Consider the following 9,244-nt stretch of genomic DNA (forward strand, 5'->3'; position numbering starts at 1 on the left):
ACTCCTGAATATCTGTGCGACTGGCCCCAACAATTCATTAGCACCTTCCCTGAGAACCCTGGGATAGATATCATCTGGTCCTGGTGCTTTGCTTGCACATACATTTCTTAGAAGATTTAGGACCTCCACGTCTTCTACTTGAATATCGTTGAGGGTTTTATTACCCCATGCAACACCCGTATATCGAATATCATTATCTCCATTAAAAACCGACGCGAAAAAGTCATTGAAAGCACTACACATGCCTACATTGCTCTCTACCCTAGAGCCTCCTATCGAGAGGGGGCCCTTACATCCATTATTGACATATCGAAAAAATTATTTTGGATCAGAACCAATGTTATCTGCCAACCTAGATTCAACTTCCTTTTTACTATCCCTTATCGCTTTCTTCTTCTTTTATCAGTAAACAATGATAGGTCACCACGTCCACTTTTATACTCTCTGAATGCTCTTTTCTTTCCAAGATAAAGGTTCCTCACGCTATCCGTGAACCATAGAGGGTGTGATGTACAAACACGCTTTTTTCGAACAAAGGGTATGACGTCGTGCAAAACAGAGGACAGCTTCGTACTAAATTCTTCCCATTGACTTACCACCCCTACTGATTCCAACCGGTCTTTGAAAACTTCCGCTAACCTTCTTCTCAAAACATCAAAGTTAGTTCTCCGAAAACAAGGAACCAGTCTTTTGTTATCAACCTTACCCGAGGAAAAGTTACAGTGAAATCTGACGATACGATGATCACTGGAAGACAACTCTTCCCCCACCGAAACATGTTCAACTAGATCCTCAGAACTAGTAAGAACTAAATCCAAAATAGCAGTACCCCTAGTGGCTTCTGATACATGCTGATACAAAAAAAATTTCGAGCACCAACTTAAGAAAGTGTCTTTCATACTGATTTCCAGATGAAAGGTTCTCCCAATCAATACCCGGGTAATTGAAATCCCCTAGTATGAGAACCCTCTTTCGTTTACACATGTAGGAAATTTCATCATGCATTTTGGCAATGTAGTTTTGATCCCTATTCGGTGTCTTTTGCTCTCAAGTTCAACCCATATGGTTTCAATATCACTTCTCTGCACGTTACACTCTCTAGCCTTCAAACAGGATTTCACGTATATCAACACTCCACCCCCTTTCCTATCAGATCTATTTCTCAAAAAAGTATCGTATCCTGAGATGTGTAAGAAAGATTCATCCCCATCCTTTGCCCAAGATTCTGTAATGGCTATAAGATCCAAGCCCTCCACAACTATCATAGTTTCTAAAAAAATCTTTCTTATTACCCAAGCTCCTGGCATTTATTAACACACATTTTAATTTGCCCGGTGGTTTGTTGTCAATCGAGAAGCCATCCAAGTCAGAGGTGAGTAATTTCAAGTCAGTACTGTTGTGATTATCATTAACTAACCCGCATTCCCGACTACGTGGTCTGGGAGTAAAAAACCTGACCTAAGACTATCGTAAACCTCCCAGACCCCTCTCTTATTTAGATGGATCCCATCCGAACGAAGCCACCTATCGGTAAATGCGGGAAGCTCCAAGAACGTGACCCCAAGTGAGGAGCAAATGTCCTTCAGGCCTATATTGAATTGGTGGATCCTACTCCTATATCCCCTACTACCCCTTGGCAGCACTGGAATCACTGCCACATCTGAACCCCCCTCCCTAGCGGATAATAGTAAATCCCGGTATTCTGACAGAGACTCACTAATATTCGCTCCTACCTGATTTGTTCCCACCCACAGAATCACCCTGGTATAAGCCATTACTTTTAGACATCTTCAGCTCCAACTCCCTGTAATGTTTAGGATCTACAAACTGTATTGGCTGTCAGACAGCAATGTAATTAAATTAAATAATCTCCGACCTGATGGGTTTGGTACCATATGGGGTCAAAACAGCAATGTAAGACAAAGTAAATATGACAATTTTATTTGAGAAAATACATTTCATAGTGTCCAGTTGATTTACTGTCCCCACTGTGGTCATGTGACAGACTCACATCGCAAGGATCCAGGTAATGATGCCAACTTGATTATCTTCCAACTAGATCTGTCTTTTTCGGCCATCTAGTCTTTTTTCAGCCATTTAGTTGGAAAAAATGCCCCATCTAGTTGTTTTTCTTGTCTTTTTCAAAATTTTTTCCTTTGTACTAATAACTTAGTCTATTATTAAATTACGTGAAAATATAGAAAATTTCCCGTGTGGGGATGTATGGTCATCTAAATAATGGCTAAAATTAATTCTGGTTGTTTAAGCTTGTTTCTTGTTTTTGACGAAGAATCTAGTTGGAAAATTTTTTGACTGTTGGCAACACTGGATCTGGGTTTAAACCCCACCAGCGGCACAGTGGTGGTTGGTTGAATTTGATTTTCTGTGTTCCCAATTTCAAGGAGTGAATGCAAGCCAATCTCCTTGTTAGAAAGTCTCGAAACAAAAAGTGACAGATTTACAACAGTACAAATATTCAATCATTACACTTCACTTGTAGTGTGAAAAATAGATGGCAGCACTAAAATTTACGCACAACATTGAATATGCTCTCAGACTTTTTAATGTACAAATACACACTTCCAGCACAACTCATTCGGTAGTAAACTACCGAATATACGGTCATAACGAATACCAGTATGATAGACCAGATTTGTGCTCGGTTTGAAAGAATGAAAAAAGAGTATTTGTCAAGGCTTGCATGCGTTCCTGGAAAAGCAGCTGGTTTCCAGAGGTTCAAGGCATCCCTGGTCAGCCTATATGAGAGCTCAAACTGTTGAACCACTTGAATGAGAGATTCTCATATCTGGGCCGTCATTGGTGCAAGTTCATTCTCTCTCAATATTCATGGTTGGTATCATCACGAGGTGGCCGATTTGCATTATTCTTTCTGTAAAGCAATTCAGTCTTCACTTGATGTTTTAGATTCGCAAAATGCCCGGAAAATACATAATGAGAATTCTACTCATATGAAATAGTGAAAGATATGACATTGTTGAGTGAGGATAGAATCGTGACTGAAAGTTTTTTTTTCCCCAGAATCATCATTTCTGTTTACCATCGCAGCACCTCTTTCCAGTGAGGATCACATGGACTAATTATGTACAATATACAGAGTGATTTAAAACTCGACATACAAACTTTTAGGGGAGGTAGAAAACACAAAAACAAAACAGAATCATGTAGAAATGTATGATCGGAAACCCAAACCTAATCAGCTGGAAGATAAATGTAAATGCGACAAGAAATGACAAGTCATTAATGGGTAGAAAAGCTCTTTATTTAGTGATACTGTACACAAAGACAGTACGCGTACATGTTAAGTGCTGCAACAAGTGCTTAAAGTTCTTACCATCCACAGTTATGTATGCTTCACAACGGTGATGCATTGATTGTCGAACCCTTTCAACAATGCCAGGCATTTAGCGTATATTTGCCGCTGCGATGGAGATTCTTGCGACATGGCTAGTAAGAATTTTGAGCACTTGTTGTGAAACTTTACATGTACTATCCTTGTGTAAAATACTGCTAAATAAAGTTTTTCCTGCCCATTATTGGCTTGTCATTTCTGCATCTTTGTTTATCCTCCAGCTGATCAGGTTGGGGTTTCCAGTCATACATTCCTATGAGATTCTGTTTCGTTTTTGTGTTTTTTACCGTTCCTAAAAGTTTCACGTTGAGTTTAGAATCACCCGGTATATCATCATCATCAACCATTTTCAGTCCACTGCTGGATGAAAGTCTCCTCTAAATTTTTCCATTTTGCTCTGTCTGATGCTTTAGCCTTCCAGTTGACTCGAGCCACTTTTCTGATCTCGCCGATCCATCTTGCTTAGGGATGCCTTGGATGTTTAACACCACAGGTACCAATCTAGAATATTTGTGGTCCATCTGTTGTCCTGTCTTCTTGCAATATGTCCAGCCCATTTCCATTTCAGACGTTTAATTCTTTTCATGATATCATATACCTTTGTGTGGTTCCTTATCCAAGTGATTCGTTTTCTATCTCTCCTTGTGATGCCTAGAATACATCTTTCCATGCTCCTTTGCGTTGAATGTGGCCTTTGTATCATCTTGCTTGTGAGTGTCTATGTTTCAGCTCCATAAGTCAGTGCTGGTAGCACACACTGATTAAACACTTTTCTTTTCAGGCATAATGACATGAGACTCTTCAGAATTACAGCTTTTGCCAAAAGTGCTCCATCCAATCCTGATCCTTCTGTTTATTTCATTAATGATTCCGTTGTCCCAGGTATACATAACCTTCTACCTCTTCTATCTCTGTGTTGTTGAGCAAGATCCTCTTCAACGTAAAGGAGTTGAACATAACTTTTGTCTTTTGCAGATTCATTTTCAAACTCACCTGAATACTTGCCTTTGCAAGTTCTTGTATTATTTCCTTCTAGTTCTTCTGGATTACTGCTGATAATAACAATGTCGTTGGCAAAATGCAGTGGTCGAGAAATTCCCCATTTATTTTAATTCCTTTCTCATCCCAATCCAGTTTTCTGAATACTTCTTCTAAAACAGCGGTAAAGAGTTTTGGTGAGATAAGTATCACCCTGTCTGACTCCTTTTCCAAGTTTAATCTTTGCTTTTCCTTTATGCAAACAAATCGTTGCAGTTGCTTTGGCATATATTTTCTTGATGATATTGATGTAAGTCTTCTCTACCCCAATTACATCTAGAGCTTTAACAACAGCAGATGTGAAGACAGTCAAACGCTTTCTCAAAATCAATGAAGGCCGTACACAATGGTAATTCATATTCCTTGTGTCTCTCTATGAGTTCCCTGATTGTTTGGATCTGATCAATTGTACTAAATCGACTTCGAGAACCTGTGTCTTCTTTTGGTTGGGCTTTGTCCAATGTGGATTCAAGCCTACACGTCAGCACTTTGGTGAAAATTTTTAAATTACTGATAGGAGACTGATCAGTAGTTCTTGATATCCTCTTTTTCACCCTTTTTGTAAAGAAGAACCATCATTGTGTTATTCCAATCTTCAGGCACATCCGATTTTGTGAGACAATTTGTGAACAAAGCAGCTAGCATACTGGCGAATTCTTCTCCCGCTTCTTTAATAATGTCTATTGAAATCCCATCTTCACTTGGGCATTTCCCTTTTTTCATATATCTTATAGCCTTATAGACTTCTTTCAGCACAGGTGCTACTTGTACAGATTCGGCTTCATTTTCTTTTCTTTCTGCTCCCTTTCCTCTGTCCCAATTTTGTTCATGTTTGTATAGAGTATTATAAAATCCCTCAATAATACTAATGATTTCATTTCCATCTTTTCTTTTTAGTGCAAAAATTTCCTTTCTCCCTACACAGTTTTCATTTTGCTGATTTTAAGCTCCTGCTATTATCTTTATATGCTTTCTTTACAATATCGCAATTAAACTTCCTGACATCTTCTGTAATCCGCTTTCGTACTGTCTTGCAAAGTTCTGCATATTCCACTCTTGATTTAGGGTCATTCTTCTTAATCTGAAATTCTCTCTGGTCTTTCATCAGTTTCTTCTGTTATTTTCTTCACCCGCTTGATTTCTTTTTCTCCAGCGACTTCTTTTGCTATTTCTTTTAGGGTAGTGGTTAGTTTTGTTCATCCTCAGTGGTGTTATATAGCAAATCAAATAGGTTCTTCAGTTCTAACTGGAATTTATATCGATGTTCTTGAAGCTTTGCCATATCGATGACAGTTTTTGTATCTTTGATAAGTTTTGCTCTTTCCATTCTAGTGTTAAGCCTTATTCTACATCTCACCAGTCCATCACTTCCTGTATTGAATTTGTTGAGAACACTGCAGTCTTGGATCACATGCTTCTTATTAGATAGGATGTAGTTGATCTCTCTCTTGTTGTGTGTGTTTTGGGCTTCTCCAGGTCCACTTTCTTTGGGGGTTCTTAAAGAACTAATTTATGATGCATAACTGTTTGCTCTCTCTGTGGCGAGACTTTTTAACGGGGAGATTGGCTTGCATTTGTGACAATAGATTTGCTGTCTTGACTGTTCCTGTCTGTGTCTATGTGTGCTGGTTTCACTGATGCAATGTTCACATATGCATCTCTTCCTTTGTATCTGATGGTCAGAGATGACATTGGCGCACTTTAATGCATCAAATACCTGGAATTTTAGAAAAGGACCGTAAAAAATTTTGTTCATGTGTCCTTTCCTAGTTCTAAGAAGAAAAAAAGTAGAGAAAACCTCCCTAACTTTTTCCCTTTTTATCATGTATCATGATCATGCGACCTTGAAAAAAAGGTTTTACTACTTTGTACACTGTACTGTATTGATATACACACAGATTGTTGAAGAATAAGATGAGGGATATCTCTCTCTAGTTGCTTCCCTGAATGATTCCCTGATCATGTACTTGCAAATTTGAGTTTTTATTCCCCTGTGGATTTTCTCCCTTCTGGTCACATACCAGAAATTACAGTACTTTTGCGGCTACTTTCCCGAGATCGTGGGAAAAAAAACTGGATCTATAAAAACTGTACCTTGAATATCCACAGTTTTGTCATCTAGCTGCTATATGGTGGTCACCGTTTCGCATCGTGAAAATCACTGGTGTATACGCAGAATCGGCACAATGGAGGGCATGGCCCCCACATTTTGGTGCAAGGCTCCCGAACCAGATTTTTTACAGGCCTTTCTATAGTGAATTTCTAACATGAAAAATCAAAAATAATGATAATTATCCCGGGCCCTGTCAGCTCTGCCCATGTGGGGGCGCACAAGGATCTAATTCGTCACAGAAAGTTTGGGCTACTAACACTTGAAAACAATTTTAAATCAATGGATAGTATAAAAGAAATTATTTTATTCCAATATTTTAAGGGGTCTCGTACCTTTTAACATGGTGAAAAACTACGCTCTAATAGAAATATCATTAAAAATACTATTTAACCACTGATTTTTTTTAACGAAATGTCAAATCTAAGGGAATTTATAGATTGATTTATTAGTAAATATATAAATGTGTGCCTCGAACTGTTAATTGAAGTGAATCCTGCTTATAACATTTTTTTAAAAAAAACAAAAAGTGTAAAAATGGGATATCTTAATGAGAATTACTTATTGTTAGGATCACGAAAATAAGTTGTACTAAGTAAAAAGCTATCAAAATGGGAGGAACGTTATATATATATATATATAAGCGAGATCAACTTCATATTTGTTCTAGATTTATTACATGTGCGGAATTCCATATTTTAAATTCTCATTGCTAATGAGCTTTTTTGCAAGCTTTTCCTACTATTACACAATGGAAGTAAATGAACCTTTTTTTTCCCGATAGAACACGTTTTTAGAAATGAATTACTTGATTCACAGATACCTTCTCATTCCCAGAACATGACCCACCGCTCAGTCTCAACGAAGAAATATAAGTAGGTGATCAAAGACCTGGGGCATGCTGGAAGAAAATTCATGGAGATACCAGTGAATTATGGGAATGGGCATAATTTTTTTCAAGATAAATTTTTTTTGAGAGGGACTTTCACTTTCACTCAAAAAGAACCCAGATTTTTCGAATAACCTGGGTCCTGGAATCCAGGTAGTATAAAACGAGAGTACAGCAGCATCTCTGATGGTGGTACTGTTATTAAGCCTTTCAACCACTTCATAGGGCCCATCATATGGGCACTGCAAATTTGCTTGACAACGTCATTGCGAAGGAAAACATGAGTGGAATAATCTAGTTCTTTGTGGATGATTGTTTTGGATTTGTTGTGGTGAGATGTTGGTGCAGGCCAAATTTTCGAGCAGTGTTGTAACTTGGTGAGTAACTGTTTCTCATCAACATTTGTGCCAGATGCTGAGAAGAACTCGCTGGGTTGATTCACCATATAACAGTTCAGATGTGGAGCATTTCAATTCCGGATTGTATGTCGACCTTAATCCGAGAAGAATGATCAGCATTATTCTTACCCAATCTGCTAGGGAATAGCACTCGATCACTGTTCTAAAGAAGTGATGCTACCTTTTTACGGCACCATTTGCTTCTGGCTGGTATGAGGGAGTATGATTTTGTTCGATTCCCAGTAGTTGCAGAGAGATTAAAATAGGTCACTCTGAAATTGTCTTCCTTGATCGTAATGATTACATCTGGGTCACCAACTTTAGATTCACCAAATACAAGGAAAATACATAAGAATTTTGTTCATACGAATAGTGAAAGATATGAAATCATTGTGAGGGCAGAATCGTGACTGAATGATTTCTCTTTTCTCCGGAAAATGTTTCCATTTTGCAATCACAGTGCCACAATATCAACCATCACTATTAGCACCTGCCTTGATGCTTACTTGGTATTTAAGGTGCATTAATTCACATGGATTGTGTCATGTGCACCTCCTTTCAACAACATTATGAAAGTTGAAACAAAATTCATTGAATATTTTGATGGATTTCCATTCTTAATAAGATTTCCTCTACTACTTAACTGTACCTGCACCTTGTTCCTGTGCGGAATTTTTTATGAATCGATACATGCTGGAATGTGTTTTGTGTGTATGTGTGGCCTCTAATATATTTATATTGCCAGAGTTATGTGCATTTTATGCTGTAGTGCTGCTGCATGTCTTCCGTATATTGAAGATGGTAAATGCTTGAATTTTCATGTTATGTTTAGTATCGTGTTGAAGGTATGCCTACTCTCTGTGGAGAGACTTTTTGAAATGGGGGACCTGTGCTCGTATTTGCGCCACAAAGTTGTAAAACTGCAGAAAACTTAACTTCAGCTGACCACAGCTGTGCCAACAGGTTCACACCTGGATCCTCATGATCAGAGTCTAGCATGATGCCCGCACAGCTGCATTCTTCTACACTGCAATTTTTATTGCAAATCGCAACTGAGATTGGACTGTGAACTAATACCCACGATGCTATTGAATAACGTTTGTGTTTCGTTTCAAATTATTGTGGCTTTCTGATAACGAGACACCTGCTTATCTCAATCATCCAGTACTCATGACTGTGAGCCATCTCTCATTTTAAAAAGTCTCTCTGCAGCAAGAGCAAGGCAGATATTCGACACGTACTTGACTCAAAAATTTAGGAATTTGTAATTTTCACTTCAAACTGTGGATGACAGATGACAGCATCAACAAAAACAAAAAACAAGCACAACTCTGGCAACATATATGTTAGGGCCACAGGTGGCATTCCACCTGCCCTAACTGTATGAGTGAGTGTACAATTGACTGTATGAGTCACCTTATGAATCAATGACTAAGTGA

This window comes from Pholcus phalangioides, unplaced genomic scaffold (assembly GCF_987345545.1).
Source record: "Pholcus phalangioides strain wild (caught in Gottingen) unplaced genomic scaffold, Ppha-v1.0 ptg000024l_1, whole genome shotgun sequence".
Classification (NCBI taxonomy): domain Eukaryota; kingdom Metazoa; phylum Arthropoda; class Arachnida; order Araneae; family Pholcidae; genus Pholcus; species Pholcus phalangioides.